Below are 20,433 nucleotides of genomic sequence, written 5' to 3'. Positions count from 1 at the left end.
AAGCCACGACACTCCTTCTCCCTAGGTTTACGGCAAAGGTTATGTTTCTGAATATATGGTGTGTGGTGTGAATGAATGAATGAATGGAAGAATGAATGGCTGCATAGGGTGTGTAACGGGGTGCGGCACGTTAAGATACATATATATATATATATATATATATATAGCACGGCAAAACCCCAGGAAATTAGAATTAGGGTTAAACTTAGCATAAACAAATGATTAGGGTTCCTAGGGGGCGGCAAGGCTTGGAAATTAAGTCATAGCCCAATTAATTTCTGATATGGACTTATACAATCCAAATCCAAGAGGAAAAGGCCAATTTAAATCAGAATCCAAGAGGAAAAAGGTTAGGGAAATTCGTCCAAAATTGGGCCTTCTAGAAACAAGGTCTTTTGTGGCTGATTTTGGCTCTTCTAGAAGAAATAAAAGGGGGAAGGGTGCGGCACCCTTTTATGGTCAGATAAGGCTTCTAGAAATCATATTTTTAGGTCCACTTGCAGCTAGGATTAAGGTGGAACAAGATTAGGTTAGGATAAGGTAGGATAAGGTTTGGATAAGATAAGGTTGTTAGGATAACTTTCTATATTTCTTGCTCTTTCCTTACCTTCTTTGTCTTAAAGTTGTCTCATCTCATTTGTAGCATGTTCCTAGCCTATTTTGACTCCAAATTTCGTCCATCCACCTTGCTCCATATACAAGCTATCCATAATAAGCCCAAAACTGCTCTAAAAGGCTCAAAATTGCCTTTTCTTGCCAACTTTGTCATTCGGACCTACAAACACACGAAAATAGCTTAAAACACTATAATAAGTAGTAATTAGCTAACTAAGTGTAAGGAAACAACATAACTAAGTAGCATAAATATGCTCCTATCAAAATATGAAAATTTGAACAAAAATTTGAAAAATAGTTTTGAAAACCCAAAAAGAGTTGTTTTAGAGTTGTTTTTGTGTGTTTGTTTGTGTCTTAGGGTACCTTCCAACACAATGATGAGGATTTGATTTTTAATTCCATGACTGTTAAAGAAAGTTACAAACATGGATGAAAGTTTGGTTTGCTCTTTGGTTTATGCTTAGTTGTAGTTGTTGTTTACGAATTCACATGTAATCACAAGGAAAAATCAGTTTTTGTAACATGCTTGAAAGAAGGAACTCAAACTAACGCTACAACCCTGAGAGACTTGAGCCTAAATTTTGCTTGGAGAGTTATAAATCTGTGATTTCTTGTTTTCTAAAGTCGTTGCATGATCTCATTATTGATAGGAGCATATTCATGCGACTTAAATGGCTTGTTCTCGTGCATTTACGTTATGTTTCTTTAGTTATTTTAGTATAAGCTATTTTCGTGTGTTTGTAGGTCCAAAGGGCTAAAGGAGCAAAAAGATGCATTTTGGAGACTTTTGGAGCACTTTTGGGCTAAGGATGGATAGCTTATGCTTGGCGCCAAAGTGTTGGACGAAATTGAAGACCTAATTGAAGACCAAAGTGTTGGAACCTTGTTCCCTTTAGTTTTAGGACATTTAAACCTTTCCAATTTCCTTAGCCGTGCATAACATTCCAACATTCCACTCCTTCATTTCAGCCACACTCCCACATATCATTACTTATCATCACCACTTATCATATCATAACCACATATCATATCACTCATCACTTATCACTTATCACTTATCACTTAACATGCATAACACACATCCATTCTAACACATTGTCATTGCACGTGCATTTCCTTCATTAATTAACCCACATGCACCCTTTATTCTTTCATCATTTCAGCCATCTTCCACACCCTTTAATCATTCAACACATGCATTTTCAGCCACATGCAAACACATTCATAAACAACACCCAATCTGCCCACCTTGCCGTGCATAACCATTCATCCCATTTCCAGGTTGTCCATTTCATCCTTGCAGCCAATCCACATGCATTTCCACCCACATGCACTTTAATCATTCACCCACATGCACTTTTAATCATCCACCAACATAAAACAGCCCATCATTGCCGTGCATCCCATTCCATCTCCCATTTCAGATTGCATTCCCTTGCATTCCAACCAAAACCGTGCACATGCACTTGTTCCTCCATTAAATCAGCCACATGCATTCATCATCATAACCTAGCTGTCATTGCACATGCATTCATCATCATCCACACCTTGCAGCCACATTCATCACCAAAGAACCCATTATTGCCGTGCATATTCCTTCCCATTTCCAGCTTTCTATTTCATTGCAGCCACATTCCACATGCATTCCCTCACCAAGAAATCATTCAACACATGCATTCACTCTTTAATCACATGCACCACCAATTCAGCCACTTTCACACACCAACAACACCACTCATTGCACATGCACTCCCACCCTTTAATCACATGCATAAATCAGCCACATGCATCTCCCATCACCATTTCAGAATTCCAGCATTTGCACATGCAACCTAGCTGTCATGTTCCCTCTCCCATCCATCCATCTCCCTATAAAAACCATACACACTTCACACAACATTCATTGAAACTCATCCATTTCAGAAATTCAACCATCACACCAATCCTTGGCCGTGAGTTTCCCTACTAATCCAAACACCACTCCAACCACTCACCATCCCTCCAAAACACTTCACACTATCCCCAAAACTCACCTTAGACCTTGTACTACAACAACGAGGAAGAGAAGAGTGCCTAAACGTTCATATAATTCAAGTTTGAGTTGTTGGAATGTTTAGGTGTTTCTTTGATTTCAATGTTTAAATTCAATTCTCTTTGTTTTGTACGTATGAGGAATGGAAGAGAAGAGTGCCTAAACGTTCATACAATTCAAGTTTGAGTTGTTGGAATGTTTAGGTGTTTCTTTGATTTCAAAGTTATGAGGAACTAAACCCCCCCTTGGCTAGGGGGGATTCGAAATATATGTTTATGCTTGCATTTTGATTTGATTACTTCTAATTGCGTTTCATAAGTTGTGGATTCAATTTGTTTAACCGTTTGATTGATAACTTATTTATGTATGTTTATTGAGAATGCGCGCTTAATTTTCATGCATGAATATGACGCTAGAATATAAGTGAGTTTCACCTAATAGTTACGAACTTATATTCGCAAGTAGTGGAGGTTGCTTATAAACAATCGCGTTAAACGAATTCTTGGCATAAGTTTCATGCGTATTCCATAGTAACGAATGCCTCGTCAACACTTATAATTTTCATAGAGCGTAATGATTCTTGCTTGTATCTCTATTATGCAATCATGTAGGGGACTTGTGGGGAATGTTTTGGGTTGTCGTATGCAATCATCCAATTCAATAACGTTAGGAAGATTTGAAAGTTAATTTAAGCGGACCTAATTAACTTGGAGCGTTGAGAATTCATGGTTTATTGAAATGCAATTGGAAATCGTTTTATTATGCAAGTATAACATGTATGGAGATGAACCCCTTAGCTAGCCTTCATTCCATTCAATTCTATCACACATTCACATTTACATTTTGCTTTTACTTACAATTTGTTCTTTTAGTTTAAATTCGTCAAAACCTAAATCCCCCTTTACTTTCTTGTCAAATTAGTTAGAAATCAATTTAGTTTGTGTTTATAAGTGTTGTGATTCAATTTGTTACATAAATTCGTCCAAAGTACTCAAAGTGCTCAAAACTGCCCAGAAAGTGTTTTTAAGGCAGTTTTGAGTGTTTTGGGTGATGTTTGAGTCTTTTGGTTTGTTTTAGTGTTTTAAGCGTTTAGCTTCACATTCCTTGAGTTTAGTTTAGCGTTTTAAACTTTATTTTACATTTTTGAGTCAGTTTCCATGTGATTTGCAATCCCTCCTAATCCCCGGTTAAGAACGATCCCTACTTATACTTATACTACAACTGACAAAAAGAGGGTTTAATTTGTGTGCGTATAATTCATGCATCAAATTTTGGCGCCGTTGCCGGGGATTAACAAATTTGCTAATCTCTTGGATTGTTCGTTTCTGTTATGTATTTTAGTTTTAGATTTTGATTTGTGTTTTGTTTGTTGATTTCAAGTACTAGAGAAGCACAACATGGCACTTGATAATGGTTCTCTTTTGTCACAGCTCATGGAACGGTCCCAAATGCAAAGCGTTGATATATTTGATCTTCAATCAAGGAATAACGTGTTTTCCAATACTTACAATTCAGATTGGAGTGATCATTCAAACTCTATGTGGTGGGAAGCTCAACATGTTGAAGAAGAAGGATATTGGCAGCCACCACAACCTCATATTCAATATGCCCAACCAAATTCAAGTTCGTCAATAGATTATAATCAAAAGCTTAATGAATTAATTTGTTTGGTGCAGGGCTCACAAAATCAAGACAATGAGGCTCAACAAGAAGGATATTGGCAGCCATATGAGGAGTTCTATTCAACGCCTATGCAGCCACCACAAAGGTTGGACCACTTGGAAAAGCAAATTGGGCAGATCGCGGAGTTCGTAGGACAGTTTCGAGACCAAGGCAAACTCCCTTGTTCAACCATTGAAAACTCGAAGGAAGATTTTGAAATCCATAATGCTATCACTTTGGGAAGTGCTATGGAGGTTGGAGCTGACCTAAAAATGTCCAAACATAGCCTAGAAGTGGATGAGGAGTTGCAATTTGAGAAAGAGGAATACACCCAACCCACGGCAAGGGTGGAAACACCTTTGCCGGAGGCACCTATTGCTCCTACGCCATCTAATTCAAGTAAGGTTGTTCCAAATTTCATTATTTTTAACCCCGTTCCAACAAATATCCCTATTCCTTGCAGATTCATAACTTCCAAGGAAGAAGAAGGTGAAAAAGACATCTTGGAACCCCTTCCAAAGGTGCAAAATAGGGAATTTCATGAAGGCATCAAAGAGGACATATTTGCAACCACAATTCCCAAGGAAGTTGGATTTTATGACACGGGACAAGTCATAACTTTCGAAGGGGTGTTTATTCTTAAGTTCTTGTCGGAACACAAAGGTAAGACGCCTCCCCGAATTTCAATTTTCTTTTATACTAATATGTCGTTAATGATTCAGGCATCCACTCTAGAATTTAAACTATTACCGGATCATTTCAAGTATCACCGCCCATTCAAAGACCAATTCCATGCCGTTTGATTTGAAAAAAAAAAAATATATATATATATATATTTATATATTAAATAAAATACTAAACATGGAGAAAGGTGGGCCTTCACAGAGGTTGTTTACGTGAAGCCCCACTACGAGGCGTCGGTGCGGAAGGCATCGGAGCGGAAGGCGTCGGAGCGGAAGGCGTCGGAGCAGAAGGCGTCGGAGCAGAAGGCATCGGAGTGGAAGGCATCGGAGCTAGAGCATTCCAGGCCTCAATACTTGGCCAAACGCTGGATGACCCAGGAAAAAGGTGCCTCTGGAGATAAGCCGCAAACCTTTGACGGTCACTTTGAATTCGACCCTCAGATTCTTGCAGCTCATCAAGCTTCCTCTTCATGCCCGACGAATAGTTATTTGCAAGCACATGCAAACTTCTATTCTCGTACTTAAGCTGCTGGATCTCCTGCTTAAGACTTTCCACCTCTACCATCAACGATTCCACTTGGCGAGACCGAGCAAGCAGGCGTTGGCCCATGTTGGACACAGAGCTCGCACACTGAACACTAAGTGCGAGGGACTTGATAGGAGCATATTCATGCGACTTAAATGGCTTGTTCTCGTACATTTACGTTATGTTTCTTTAGTTAGTTTAGTCCTTTATGCTTCTTTTGTGTGTTTTCAGGATAATAAGACATGTTTGACGAAAGGATGCATTGTGGAGTGTTTTGGAGCACTATTGGGCTAAGGATGGATAGCTTATGCTTGGAGCCCAAGTGTTGGATGAAATTGAAGGCCTTGTAAGCACTTGAGGACATAAAACAATGGCCCTAACCCAATTACATTCACCTTGCCTTGGGCTTAACACAAACACCATTCCTTGCCATGCAAGGGGGAGCAATTTGGGTCCATTTCATGTACTTAAACCCTAGCCCAATCCACAATCACTTCAAAGCCATGCAAAACCTTTCAACACCCTTTAATCATTCCCCTTTAAGTTATGATTTTATTTCCTAACCCTACATGCATTATTTATTAGCATCTTCACATGCATTCACACCTCTTTAATCCACATGCATTCATCATCATTCACTCTGGTTTTAATTCACATGCATTCCATCCTTTAATTCACCCACATGCCCCTTTAAATCATTCAATCACACCATCACACATTCATCCTCCAACATTGCACATGCACTTTGCCTTTCATCATTGCACAACAATCATAAGAGCCACATGCACTCTTAAACAATCAACAACATATTCTCCCATTCCCCCTATAAAAACCCATGCATTCATTGAGAAATTCATTCACTCCCCACTCCATCTCTCCATTTCTCACACCACAACTAACACAAACACTTCCCCTTAGAATCCAAAACCGTGAGTCCCCCTTCCACCATTCCTCATCCATTTCCATAATTCCCCAAACCTCACCTTAGACCTTGTGCTACAACAACGAGGAAGATAAGAGGGCCTAAACATTCATACAATTCAAGTTTGAGTTGTTGGAATGTTTAGGTGTTTCTTTGATTTCAAAGTTTAAATTCAATTCTCTTTGTTTTGTACGTATGAGTAATGGAAGAAAAGAGTGCCTAAACGTTCATACAATTCAAGTTTGACTTGTTGGAATGTTTAGGTGTTTCTTTGATTTCAAAGTTATGAGGAACTAAACCCCCTTTAGCTAGGGGGTAATTCGAAATAAATGTTTATGCTTGCATTTTGATTTGATTACTTCTAATTGCGTTTCATAAGTTGTGAATTCAATTTGTTTAACCGTTTGATTGATAACTTATTTATGTATGTTTATTGAGAGTGCACGCTTAATTTTCATGCATGAATATGACGCTAGAATATAAGTGAGTTCCACCTAATCGTTATGAACTTATATTCACAAGTAGTGGAGGTTGCTTATAAACAATCGCGTTAAATGAATTCTTGGCACGAGTTTCATGCAATCATAGTAACGAATGCCTCGTCAACACTTATAATCTTCATAGAGCGTAATGATTCTTGCTTGTATCTCTATTATGCAATCATGTAGGGGACTTGTGGGGAATGTTTTGGGTTGTCGTATGCAATCATCCAATTCAATAACGTAAGGAAGATTTGAAGGTTAATTTAAGCGGACCTAATTAACCCGGGGTGATGAGTTTCATAATTTATTGAAATGCAATTGGAAATCTTTTTATTATGCAAGTGTAACATATGTGGAGATGACCCCCTTAGCTAGCATTCATCCATTCTATTTCATCAATTTCATATTTACATTCTGTTTTAATTTGTTCATTTAATTTAATTTCGTATAAACTTAAATCCCCCTTTACTTTAATGTCAATTTAGTTAGAAATCATTTTAGTTTGTGTTTTTAAAAGCATTTTGAGTCTTTGGTTTGTCTTAGTGTTTTAAAGTTTAGTTTTACATTCTTTGAGTCTAGTTTAGTGTTTTATATTACGTTTTTATGTTTTTGAGTCAAATCCAAGTGATTAACAATCCCTCCTAATCCCCGGTCCAGAACGATCCCTACTTACATCATTACTACAATTGTCAAAAAGAGGGTTTAATTTATGCGCGTATAATTCTCGCACCAGGACTTTTGAACGGCCAACTCATCGGACCGTCCTGACAGCAGCCTACTATCTTTTGGAGTGAGGAGGTTCCTAGCTACTATTGTAGCTGTTGTGGCGTCCTGCATCACGGAGTCTTCACCTGTAAGAAGACCGTTAGAAGATAAAAAAGAAGGGCGCCATATGTTACCTTGACGCGGCGCGCCCGTATCACTGCTGAGACTCAATTCTAAGCTAAGGTTCGATGGGTTTGCCATTTTTCAAAAGTGTTTAAAGAGAAGGGGCGGGTAGAGTTAATTCTCAAAGGGCCGGAGTCGATTTTCAAGAATGGGAAATCTTCAGAGTGTGTTTGTTGTGGTGATCGATAGCTCTATAAAAAAGCCAAGGCGACGCGTCCACCGATTCAAAAACCCGGAATTTCCGGCGTAAGTTAGGCGACGCTTTCTCGGCTTTTCAGAAAACGCGTTCAACTTTGTCAAAAGATTTCTGACAAAGCTGAAAACACGTGGAGGCCATCATCGCAACTACACGTCTTTAGCCGACAAGCGCAAAGTTCGGCGATGCTTTCTCTGCTTTTCAGAAAATGCGTGCAGCTTTGTCAAAAGGAGCCGCATCTGCACTACCACGTGTCGTTCAGAAAGCGAAGGGGCGTCGTTCAGAAATCGAAGGGGCGCCTGCTCAGAAATCGAAGAGGCGTCGTTCTGATATCGAAGAGACATTTGTTGACAAGGGTAAAAGAACAGTACCACCACTTGATATTATCTCTATATATGTCGACCTTCGTCTTTTATGGCAAGGCAAACCTGAAGAAAATGCCCAACTCTCCCTCACCTCTGAGGGCGCACTCCCAGCAAAGCCTTTCGAAATACTCAATTCTTTTTTCTTCCCCAAAGATGATACCAGATGCCTGGAGTACAGATGACCCAGGAGGAAACAGCGGATTGAAGTGTGCTGATTCATTCACCGCTTCTTCAAAAGCAAAGGTATCTCATATCATCAAGGTCAAAAGCAAAAGTATCTCATATCATGCTCTTTCCCTGTCTTTTTCTTTGTCCTTGTTCTTACTCGCATGGCAAAGTAAAAGAAGCAATCAGCCGGCACTTGGAGTCAGTCTTCCGATCTGGAGCCAACTGCCTGGAATCTATTCCTGATTGCTTACCTAGCGTTGCTCTCGAGTAGTCATCTTCAACGGAGCAAGTAAGGCAAGTGAAAATGATACATTGAAGCATGTGGAGACAAGGAACAACTGCATTTGCTGAGCTATCCTCTAACCCTCTTCAATACGAATTGGAAAGATTGAACAATGAGACAGATAAAAGGAGGAAGCTCAGACCTTCGGGGGAGACCCAAAAGAATCCTGCTGCCCAGTTCAAGAGTAGCACAAAGGAAAATCAACGATGGGCAGAAACCAGTTCAAGAGAAAGCCTGTGGAATCACCAAGATCAATGCCTCAATGCAATTACCAAGGAGAAGATGGAATTTACACTCCATAACCAGATTTGCGTCCCTAAACTCTTCTCTTTGTTAAGTGACATTCTGCCATGTTTAGTATGTTTAGTTGCTTTTTGTGTGTTTACTTATGTTTTGTGTGAATCTATGCTTAAAACATTGAGGACAATGTTTGATTTAAGTGTGGGGGGTAACTAAGTATATTTAATGCAAATTCGTGGGATTTTATCACCCATTACTTCAAATGTTGTTCCTTGCTGTTTTAAGGTGTTTTTAAGTTGTTTTAGAGTGTTTTTAGTATGTTTTGTTTTATAACTTCGAAAATTACATAAAAATTTGAAAAACATGTTTTAAAAAGCCTAAAAAGAGTGTTTTGAGTCGTTTTTGTGTGTTTGTGTCTTAGGGTACCTTCCAACATAATGATAAGGATTTGGTTTGTAATTGCATAACGGTTAAAAAGAGTTATAAACATAGAGAAAAGTTTGATTTACTCTTGGTATATGCTTGGTTATGGTTATAATGTATGACTTCACATGCAATCATAAAAGAAAAATTCGTTTTTGTAACATGCTTGAAGGAAGGAACTCAAACAAACGCTACGACCCTGTGAGACTCGAGCCATTACCTTCTTTGGAGAGTTATTTTCTGTGATTCTTTGTTTTCTAAAGTTGTTGCATGATCTCATTATTCCTTGCTTGGTTGCTACTTAGAATGCAATTGTATCATGATAGAACTAAATGCTAGAACTTATATCCGTTTCATTCAAAGCATGATATTGATTGCATAACATACAATAAGATGAAGTTGTTAGTCAAGCCAAAGCCAAAAAGCCTATCCCTTTTCACATGTATTGTAGGATTACCCCTTTTGAGCCTTTTCAAGCTTATTTTCTTTGTTAACCCCTTGTTCTTAAAGGATAGTGAAGCATGACTTAGAATGAACTCCTTTTGATCAATATGCTGCAGAAAATAAGTGTGGGGGAAGATAATAGGGCACGGGCAAAGAATGAAATAAAGAAGAAAAAAAAATTGTTGAAAAATAAGTGAGAATTATCTCACAAGCATTGGTTATTGAAGGAAGGGTCCAAAAGAGTGAATTTGACCCTAGTTGTTGCATGAATCTTCCCTTGTGTTTAAAAGTTGATTTCTGCCATTAAAAGTGAGTTTAAGTGTCAATTTCATTACTTCGCTTCCTATTACTTTAAGAACCTTTGTTTTACTTTACCTTTCTTTGTTAAACCATTACCCTTAGCCCCGTTACAACCCTCAACTTCTATCTTGATGTTTATGTATTCAATATGTGGAGTTTGGAATTGATATGAGCTTATGGAATCACTGGTTCTCATTCTAAGTAGTAGCATTCCATTCATGAGATCATATTCATGTCATTATCGTAAATCCAGAAAATGCTTTCTTTGTTATAACATATGTGAGATGCTAGTCTTTCATGTTTACATCAATCTCTCACATATAACTAGTGTAGGGTGTGTAGTCAGAAAATCTGTGTGAAAAATAGAGTGCATTCTAGTAAGGAATTGAGGAAATTCTCTAAGGCATGTTACTACATTCGAAATGTGTTTTAAATGCTTAATTGTGAACTAGTATGTGGTGACTATGATTAAGAATGTACTTAAGTGTAAAGATGGCTAAAATATGTGGGAATAATGATTTTTAACTTGTCATGTGCATTGGAAATCCGTGAGACGATTGTTGGAAGGTGTAGGTTGTGTTTTGTTCATTTTGTCTAGTTTCATGTTCTTTTGTTGTTTTGTTTTGCTCGAGGACTAGCAAAAGATAAGTGTGGGGGTATTTGATAGGAGCATATTCATGCGACTTAAATGGCTTGTTCTCGTGCATTTACGTTATGTTTCTTTAGTTATTTTAGTACTTTAAGCTATTTTCGTGTGTTTGTAGGTCCAAAGGGCTAAAGGAGCAAAAAGATGCATTTTGGAGACTTTTGGAGCACTTTTGGGCTAAGGATGGATAGCTTATGCTTGGCGCCAAAGTGTTGGACGAAATTGAAGACCTAATTGAAGACCAAAGTGTTGGAACCTTGTTCCCTTTAGTTTTAGGACATTTAAACCTTTCCAATTTCCTTAGCCGTGCATAACATTCCAACATTCCACTCCTTCATTTCAGCCACACTCCCACATATCATTACTTATCATCACCACTTATCATATCATAACCACATATCATATCACTCATCACTTATCACTTATCACTTATCACTTAACATGCATAACACACATCCATTCTAACACATTGTCATTGCACGTGCATTTCCTTCATTAATTAACCCACATGCACCCTTTATTCTTTCATCATTTCAGCCATCTTCCACACCTTTTAATCATTCAACACATGCACTTTCAGCCACATGCAAACACATTCATAAACAACACCCAATCTGCCCACCTTGCCGTGCATAACCATTCATCCCATTTCTAGGTTGTCCATTTCATCCTTGCAGCCATTCCACATGCATTTCCACTCACATGCACTTTAATCATTCACCCACATGCACTTTTAATCATCCACCAACACAAAACAGCCCATCATTGCCGTGCATCCCATTCCATCTCCCATTTCAGATTGCATTCCCTTGCATTCCAACCAAAACCGTGCACATGCACTTGTTCCTCCATTAAATCAGCCACATGCATTCATCATCATAACCTAGCTGTCATTGCACATGCATTCATCATCATCCACACCTTGCAGCCACATTCATCACCAAAGAACCCATTATTGCCATGCACATTCCTTCCCATTTCCAGCTTTCTATTTCATTGCAGCCACATTCCACATGCATTTGCACATGCATTCCCTCACCAAGAAATCATTCAACACATGCATTCACTCTTTAATCACATGCACCACCAATTCAGCCACTTTCACACACCAACAACACCACTCATTGCACATGCACTCCCACCCTTCAATCACATGCAAATATCAGCCACATGCATCTCCCATCACCATTTCAGAATTCCAGCATTTGCACATGCAACCTAGCTGTCATGTTCCCTCTCCCATCCATCCATCTCCCTATAAAAACCATACACACTTCACACAACATTCATTGAAACTCATCCATTTCAGAAATTCAACCATCACACCAATCCTTGGCCGTGAGTTTCCCTACTAATCCAAACACCACTCCAACCACTCCCCATCCCTCCAAAACACTTCACACTATCCCCAAAACTCACCTTAGACCTTGTACTACAACAACGAGGAAGAGAAGAGTGCCTAAACGTTCATACAATTCAAGTTTGAGTTGTTGGAATGTTTAGGTGTTTCTTTGATTTCAATGTTTAAATTCAATTCTCTTTGTTTTGTACGTATGAGGAATGGAAGAGAAGAGTGCCTAAACGTTCATACAATTCAAGTTTGAGTTGTTGGAATGTTTAGGTGTTTCTTTGATTTCAAAGTTATGAGGAACTAAACCCCCCCTTGGCTAGGGGGGGATTCGAAATATATGTTTATGCTTGCATTTTGATTTGATTACTTCTAATTGCGTTTCATAAGTTGTGGATTCAATTTGTTTAACCGTTTGATTGATAACTTATTTATGTATGTTTATTGAGAATGCGCGCTTAATTTTCATGCATGAATATGACGCTAGAATATAAGTGAGTTTCACCTAATAGTTACGAACTTATATTCGCAAGTAGTGGAGGTTGCTTATAAACAATCGCGTTAAACGAATTCTTGGCATAAGTTTCATGCGTATTCCATAGTAACGAATGCCTCGTCAACACTTATAATTTTCATAGAGCGTAATGATTCTTGCTTGTATCTCTATTATGCAATCATGTAGGGGACTTGTGGGGAATGTTTTGGGTTGTCGTATGCAATCATCCAATTCAATAACGTTACGAAGATTTGAAAGTTAATTTAAGCAGACCTAATTAACTTGGAGCGTTGAGAATTCATGGTTTATTGAAATGCAATTGGAAATCGTTTTATTATGCAAGTATAACATGTATGGAGATGAACCCCTTAGCTAGCCTTCATTCCATTCAATTCTATCACACATTCACATTTACATTTTGCTTTTACTTACAATATGTTCTTTTAGTTTAAATTCGTCAAAACCTAAATCCCCCTTTACTTTCTTGTCAAATTAGTTAGAAATCAATTTAGTTTGTGTTTATAAGTGTTGTGATTCAATTTGTTACATAAATTCGTCCAAAGTACTCAAAGTGCTCAAAACTGCCCAGAAAGTGTTTTTAAGGCAATTTTGAGTGTTTTGGGTGATGTTTGAGTCTTTTGGTTTGTTTTAGTGTTTTAAGCGTTTAGCTTCGCATTCCTTGAGTTTAGTTTAGTGTTTTAAACTTTATTTTACGTTTTTGAGTCAGTTTCCATGTGATTTGCAATCCCTCCTAATCCCCGGTTAAGAACGATCCCTACTTATACTTATACTACAATTGACAAAAAGAGGGTTTAATTTGTGTGCGTATAATTCACGCATCAATTATTCTTTGCTTGGTTGCTACTTAGAATGCGTTTCATCATTATAGTTCCAAATACTATAACTCATGCCCATTTCATTTAAAGCATGATACTGATTGCAAACATACAATAAGATGAAGTTGTTAGTTAAACCAAAGCCAAAAAGCCTTATCCCTTTGCATTTGTATTATAGGTTTACCCCTTTTTGAGCCTTATCTAGCCTATTTTTTTTGTTAACCACATTATCCTCACCTAGCCTAGATTAGGATTATCCATACCCTTGTTCTTAAAGGATAGTGAAGCATGACTTAGAGTGAATTCCTTTTGATCAACATATTGCAGAAAATAAGTGTGGGGGAATGTAAAAAGGCACGGCAAAGAAAGAAAACAAAGAAAAAAAAGTGAGAAAAGTTGTGAAAAGAAAGAAAAAGAGTTGAGAAATAAGAGAGAATGAACTCACAAGTATTGGTTGATAGGAGCATATTTAGGCGACTTAGCTAGCTTATTCTTGTGCATTTGTGCTATTATTTCTTAGTTAATGTCGTATTACAACTCATTTTCGTGTGTTTGTATGTCCAAAGGGTTAAAGTACCAAGAAAGTGCATTTTGGAGTCGTTTTGGGCACTATGTGGATAGCTTGTATATGGGCTAACATGGATGGACGAATTTGGAGTTCAAGAGGCTAGAAATATGATGAGAAGAGGAAGGAACTAAGCTCAAGACAAAGTGGATAAGGAAGTAGCTCAAAAGAGGAAACCTTACCCAAAACCTTATCCAACATTGTCCAAAACATTATCCAACATTGTCCAAAACATTATCCAAAACCTTATCTCATCTTATCCTATCCTAACCTTATCATGTCTTAATCCTAGTTGCAAGGGGACCTAAATAGATATTTCTAGAACCTATTTCTAGAAGCATTCTCTTCTAGAAGCCCCAAATCAGCCACAAAGCTCATTCTTTCTAGAAACCCTACAGAGGTGGCGCCTAATCCCTTCTAGAAGGCCTTGCCTTGCCTTGCAAGCCATTCCATCCTTCCCTCCATGTGTGCCACACCTCTCTAGGCCCTATCCCTTTTGGATTCTGATTTCTAAGGCCTCATTCCTTATGGATTTGGGTTACACAAATCCTTGTATGAAACTAAGTGGGCCAAACCCCATCCTAGGTGGATTTAATCACCTATTGCCGAACCCTAGGGCCCTAATCCACTAACTCTGCTAAGTGTAACCCTAATCTAAGTAACCCTCGGACTACCTAAACATCAAATCAGCCACAAATTGGACCACCTTTTATGCTATTCAGAAACCTTGTTGCCGCAACACCCTAGCCTCCATTCTCATCCTCCATCCACTCCATACAGCTCCATACACCACCTGCCGCACCCTACCACCATAACCAACCATCATTCATCCCTCTAAACAAGAACACACCATTCACAACCCCCAAAACCATCACCCACAACTTGTGCCGCAGCAAGGAAGAGGAAGGGGAGCCTAGCCGTGCATGCCATTCATCCTGGAATTGCTGAAACGTTTAGGTGTAATCTTTCTTGTGTTTTCAATGTTTAATTTCAAGAATCTTTGCTTTGCGAGTATGAGGAACTAATCCCCTTTTTGCTAGGGGGAATTTCGAAACCATGGCTATATTTGCATTATGATTTGATTACTTTCAGTTGTGATTTCATGAATGGTGAATTGAATTTACTTATCTATTTGAATTAAGACTTGTTTATGTATATGAATTGGGAGTGCACACTTAATTTGTATGCATTAATCTGATGCTAGGGTATAAGGAAACTTCACCTAATCGTTGGGAACTTATATTCATGAGTAGTTAAGGTTGTTAGTCACAATCATGTTAAGTAAATTCTTGGCATAAGTATCATACGCTTTCATAGTTACGAATGCCTTGTCAACACTTATGATTTCCATAGAACCTAATGATCTTTGATTGTTTTTCTATTATGCGCTTTCACATAGAGAACTTTTGAGGAATAATTTGATTGCAGTGCGCTAATTCCATTCAATTCAATGACCTAAGGGAAATCTGAGAGTTAATTTAAGCGTACCTAATTAACTTGGGGTGTTGAGGTTCATGATTCATTGAATAAGCAACTGGAGATTGTTTTGTATGCAAGTATGCCATGTGTGGAGAAAGACCTCTTAGCTAAACCATCATCAACTTAATTCCATCAAATTCGTCCAAATCTGCCTAGTTTAAAGTCTTGTTTTGTTTATTTTATTTTCGTCCAAAACCAAATCCCCATTTATTCTAGAGTGTCTAAATAGTTAGAATATGTTTTAGATTGTGTTTTCAAGTGTTTCGAGTCAAGTGAGAACCAAATTTCGTCCAATTTTGTGTTTAGAGTCAAATCTACCCAGTTTGTGTTTTGTAGGCAGTTTTGAGTGTTTTCAGCTCATCGTGAGTCTTGTGAACTTGTTTTGCGTCTTTTGAGTTGAGTTAAGTGTTTAGAAGCTTTGTTTTATTTATTTGATTTACTTTAAAGTGTTTAGCAATCCCTCCTAATCCCCGGTTTAAGAACGATCCCTACTTACTTATATGTTACAATTGTCAAATACAAGAATAAGTTCTAAATCAAACGGTTAAGCAAATTGTATTCACGACTTATACAACGATAACTGGAAGTAATCAACTTATTTCACATATATAATCATGGTTTCGAATACACCCTTAGCCAAAACGAATTTAGCCAATCATACTCAAAGAAAAACAAAGATTACATGAATTAGACATTGAAATATAAGATAGAATACACCCAAAATTATTCAACAACTCAGAATGAAGAGCCAAACAATTGAGTGAATCTGTCTCATTTCCCTTGCTTGCGGCAGATTGGGTGATGATGGTTTCTGGGTTGTTGTGATGATGTAGAATGGATTTGGGGTGTTTAGAGGCACGACAAGGGACGTAGGTTGAGTGTGGATGAGTGTTTGATGGTTGGAAGGTGGTGGAGGACTCGGCAATGATGGTGGAAGAAGGTGGAATGGCTTATTGTGTTTCTGGGTTACAGAAAATTTGATGTGATAAAAGATAGCACTCAAATTAAACCCTCTTTTAGACAATTGTAGTATAGATATAAGTAGGGATCGTTCTAGGCCGGGGATTGATGCGAATTATATAAGCACACAAATTAAAACCCTCTTTTGACAATTGTAGTATATGAATAAGTAGGGATCGTTCTAGACCGGGGATTAGGAGGGATTGCTAAATCACTTGAAAACTGACTCAAAAACGTAAAACAAAAGTTAAAACACTAAACTAGACTCAAAGAAAGCAAAACTAAACAATAAAACACTAAAACAAACCAAAAGACTCAAAACAGCCCCAAAACACTCAAAACTGCCTTAAAAACACAATCTGGGCAGTTTTGAGCACTTACACTATTTTGGACGAATTTGGGTAATAACTTGAATCAAAACACTTAGAAACACAAACTAAGACACTTTCTAACTAAATTGGACACTCAAGTAAAGGGGGATTTAGTTTTTGACGAAATTAAATAAAATGCACAGATTGTAATTAAAACAGATTGTAAAGATGAAATTGATGAAAATATGGATGGAATGCTAGCTAGAAGGTTCTTCTCCACACATGTCACACTTGCATACAAGATGATTTTCAGTTGGTCTTTCGATGAATCATGAAACTCAACACCCCGGGTTAATTAGGTCCGCTTAAATTAACCTTCAAGTTCTCCTTAAGTTAATGAATTGGATGGGACAGCGTATACACAATTCAAAACATTCTCCAAAAGTCCTTTACGTGAAAAGCACAATAAAGATACAATCAAAGATCATTAAGCAACATGAAAACTATAAGTGTTGACGAGGCATTCGTTACTATGATGAGCATGAAACTAGTGCCAAGAATTCGTTTAACGCGATTGTTTATAAGCAACCTCCACTACTTGTGAATATAAGTTTGTAACTATTAGGTGAAACTCACTTATTGATAGGAGCATATTTAGGCGACTTACTTAGCTTGTTTTCGTGCATCTATGTTGTTAATTCATAATTGTTTTAGTAGTTTAAGCCATTTTCGTGTGTTTTTAGGTTCATATGGCTAAGGAAGCAAAAAGATGCATTTTGGAGCATTTTGGAGAAAAATTGGGCTTGGAATGGATAGCATATGCTTGGAGCCAAAGTGTTGGACGAATTTGAAAGCCTTGTATGCACTTTGGACATAAAACAAAGGGCCTAGCCCAATCAAACAATCCTTTGAGCCATGCAAAACCTCTAGCCCAATCAACAACCCTTAGCCACATGCATTCACATGCATCACAACCCCAAAACCATCAAGAAACACCATTCACACACACATGCACTTAATCCTTCATCATTACACCACCTTCTCCATCTTTATTCCACATGCATTCATCATAATTCACCCTAGCTACCACCATTCACACACACATGCACTTACTCTTTCATCATTGCACCACCAATTCAACACATGCATTTCCACCTTCCTACTTCATCATTTCATCCACATGCACTCTCAATTAACAACCACATTCACTCTTAAACAATCACCCACATATTCTCCCATTCCCCCTATAAAAACCCATGCATTCATACACAAAAATCACATCTCATTTTCATACACAACACATCACAAACACATCCAATCTTCCCTCATTGCCGTGAGCTACCATTCCCTTATAATCCAAACACCACTCCTCATCCATTTCCATAATTCCCCAATCCATTCAACACACCAACAACATCCCTTAGACCTTGTGCTACGACGAAGAGGAAGATAAGAGGGCCTAAACGTTCATACAATTCAAGTTTGAGTTGTTGGAATGTTTAGGTGTTTCTTTGATTCTCTTTGTTTTGTACCATGAGGAACTTCCTCTCGGCTTCATTCCATTAGATACACTCTCCCATTTCTTAAAGGATTTCGACATCAGTTTTGCTTCAAGGGTTCTTTCTTCTTAATCATATGTTCACTCATGTTATATATTTTTATGTCAAACCTTTTGTAAACATGAAGTGTAACTAATCTCTCTCTAGGGATTCGATGTAGCCTTGCAAGATTGCCATGTAGTTAATTCGGAATTCTCATTTAATCTATCTATTTCTTGTTTCATTCTCCGATTTAATTGTGACTTAGTGTGTTGATTTTAATGCTTGATCATCATTTGAATTAACCACAGGTTGTTTAGCCAAGATTAAAGCACACATCATGCATAATCTTGGTAGATATGTGAATGAATGAAGGGAATGTTTTGCAAACATCCTGTCGAGTGTTCCCTTTGGTTTTGTGAAAGTTTCTTGTGCACTACATAGTCTTGATTAGAGACATTTGATCAAATCCACACATCATATGGCTGATCATATCTAAGTGAAACAAACCCAAGAAATAAGTAGAGGGATGAGTATAATCTGACTTAACAAGCATGGACTTGGCTTAGCAATGGTGAAATCGAATCTCTAGCTTCATCTCCATTTGTGCTATCTCTTTTTATTAGCTGTTGATTCATTCATTTTGTGTTTACTTCATTTCCTTATGCTTTAATTTACAATCTGTCATTTAGTTTAATCAAAACCTAAATCCCCCTTTACCTTATTGTTCAATTTAGTTAGAAATCAATTTAGTTTATGCTTTAAAGCATTTTGAGTCTTTGGTTTGTCTTAGTGTTTTAAAGTTTAGTTTTGCATTCTTTGAGTCTAGTATAGTGTTTTAGATTGTGTTTTTAGCGTTTTTGAGTCAAATCCAAGTGATTAACAATCCCTCCTAATCCCCGGTCCAGAACGATCCCTACTTACATACTTACTACAATTGTCAAAAAGAGGGTTTAATTTGTGTGCGTATAATTCTCGCATCACTTATATTCTAGCATCATATTCATGCATGAAAACTAAGCGTGCACTCTCAATAAACATACACAAATAAGTTATCAATCAAGCAGTTAAACAAATTGAATCCACAACTCATGAAATTCCAACCAAAGGTAATCAATTCATATTGCAAGCATAAACATGGTTTTGAATCACCCCCTAGCTAACTAGGGATTTAGCCTCTCATGTTCACAGAAAGATAAACAAAATTGAAATTAAACATAAAGAACAAAAGATTGATTACACCTAAAACACCCAAGGAATCCACTTGAATTTCTGCACATTTCAAATTCCTCTTTCTCCTTTCTTCTTGCTGCGGCAGAGAAGGTTTATGGTGAGTTTGGATGATTTTCTGGTTTAGGGATGGGTTTATGGGGAGATGGTGGTGCGGCAAGGTGGTGGGATGATGTATGGAGGTGTGGATGGTGGTGCTGGGGCAGAGAGTGGAAGGTGGCTGCAATGGATGGTTGTTGCGGACTGAAGGTGGGAGAAGGGATGGTGGCTGCGGCAACAAGGTTTTGTGGCTGAATTATGGAAGAATGAATGAATGAGAGAAGAGAGTAGGGTGCGGCTAGGGTTTAAAATATATATGGTTTCAGAAATAAAACCCTAGCTTATTTTGGTTAATTAAAATTAAATCAAAGGCTTTTAGAATTAGGAAATAAAATCAGAAATTAAAGAGGGAATGGCTGCAAGGTGCGGCTAGGGTTTTAAATTAGGAGAGGAGCATGTGTTTATTTGCACAACCTAGGACAAAACTACCCCCCCTTGCACGGCAAGGGAAGCGAATTAGGGGAAAGGCACGGCAAAGAGGTTTAAGGGGGCTAGGGCCTTTGTTTTGTGTCCTAAAGTGCCTACAAGGCCTTCAAAGTGGCTAGAAAATACGGACGTTTAAGATTAGGAAAGGTTACCAAAACGGGAAACCTAGGGTTAACTTTCCTACTTCAAGTAGGAATCCTTGTTGAAGTAGGAATCCTCGTTTGAGTAGGAATTCATCGTTTCTTCAAGTCTTCAACTCATTCATTCCTC

This window comes from Pyrus communis, chromosome 8, assembly GCF_041283825.1.
Source record: "Pyrus communis isolate YQ-2024b chromosome 8, ASM4128382v1, whole genome shotgun sequence".
Taxonomy (NCBI): Eukaryota; Viridiplantae; Streptophyta; class Magnoliopsida; order Rosales; family Rosaceae; genus Pyrus; species Pyrus communis.
This window is presented reverse-complemented; position numbering follows the sequence as displayed.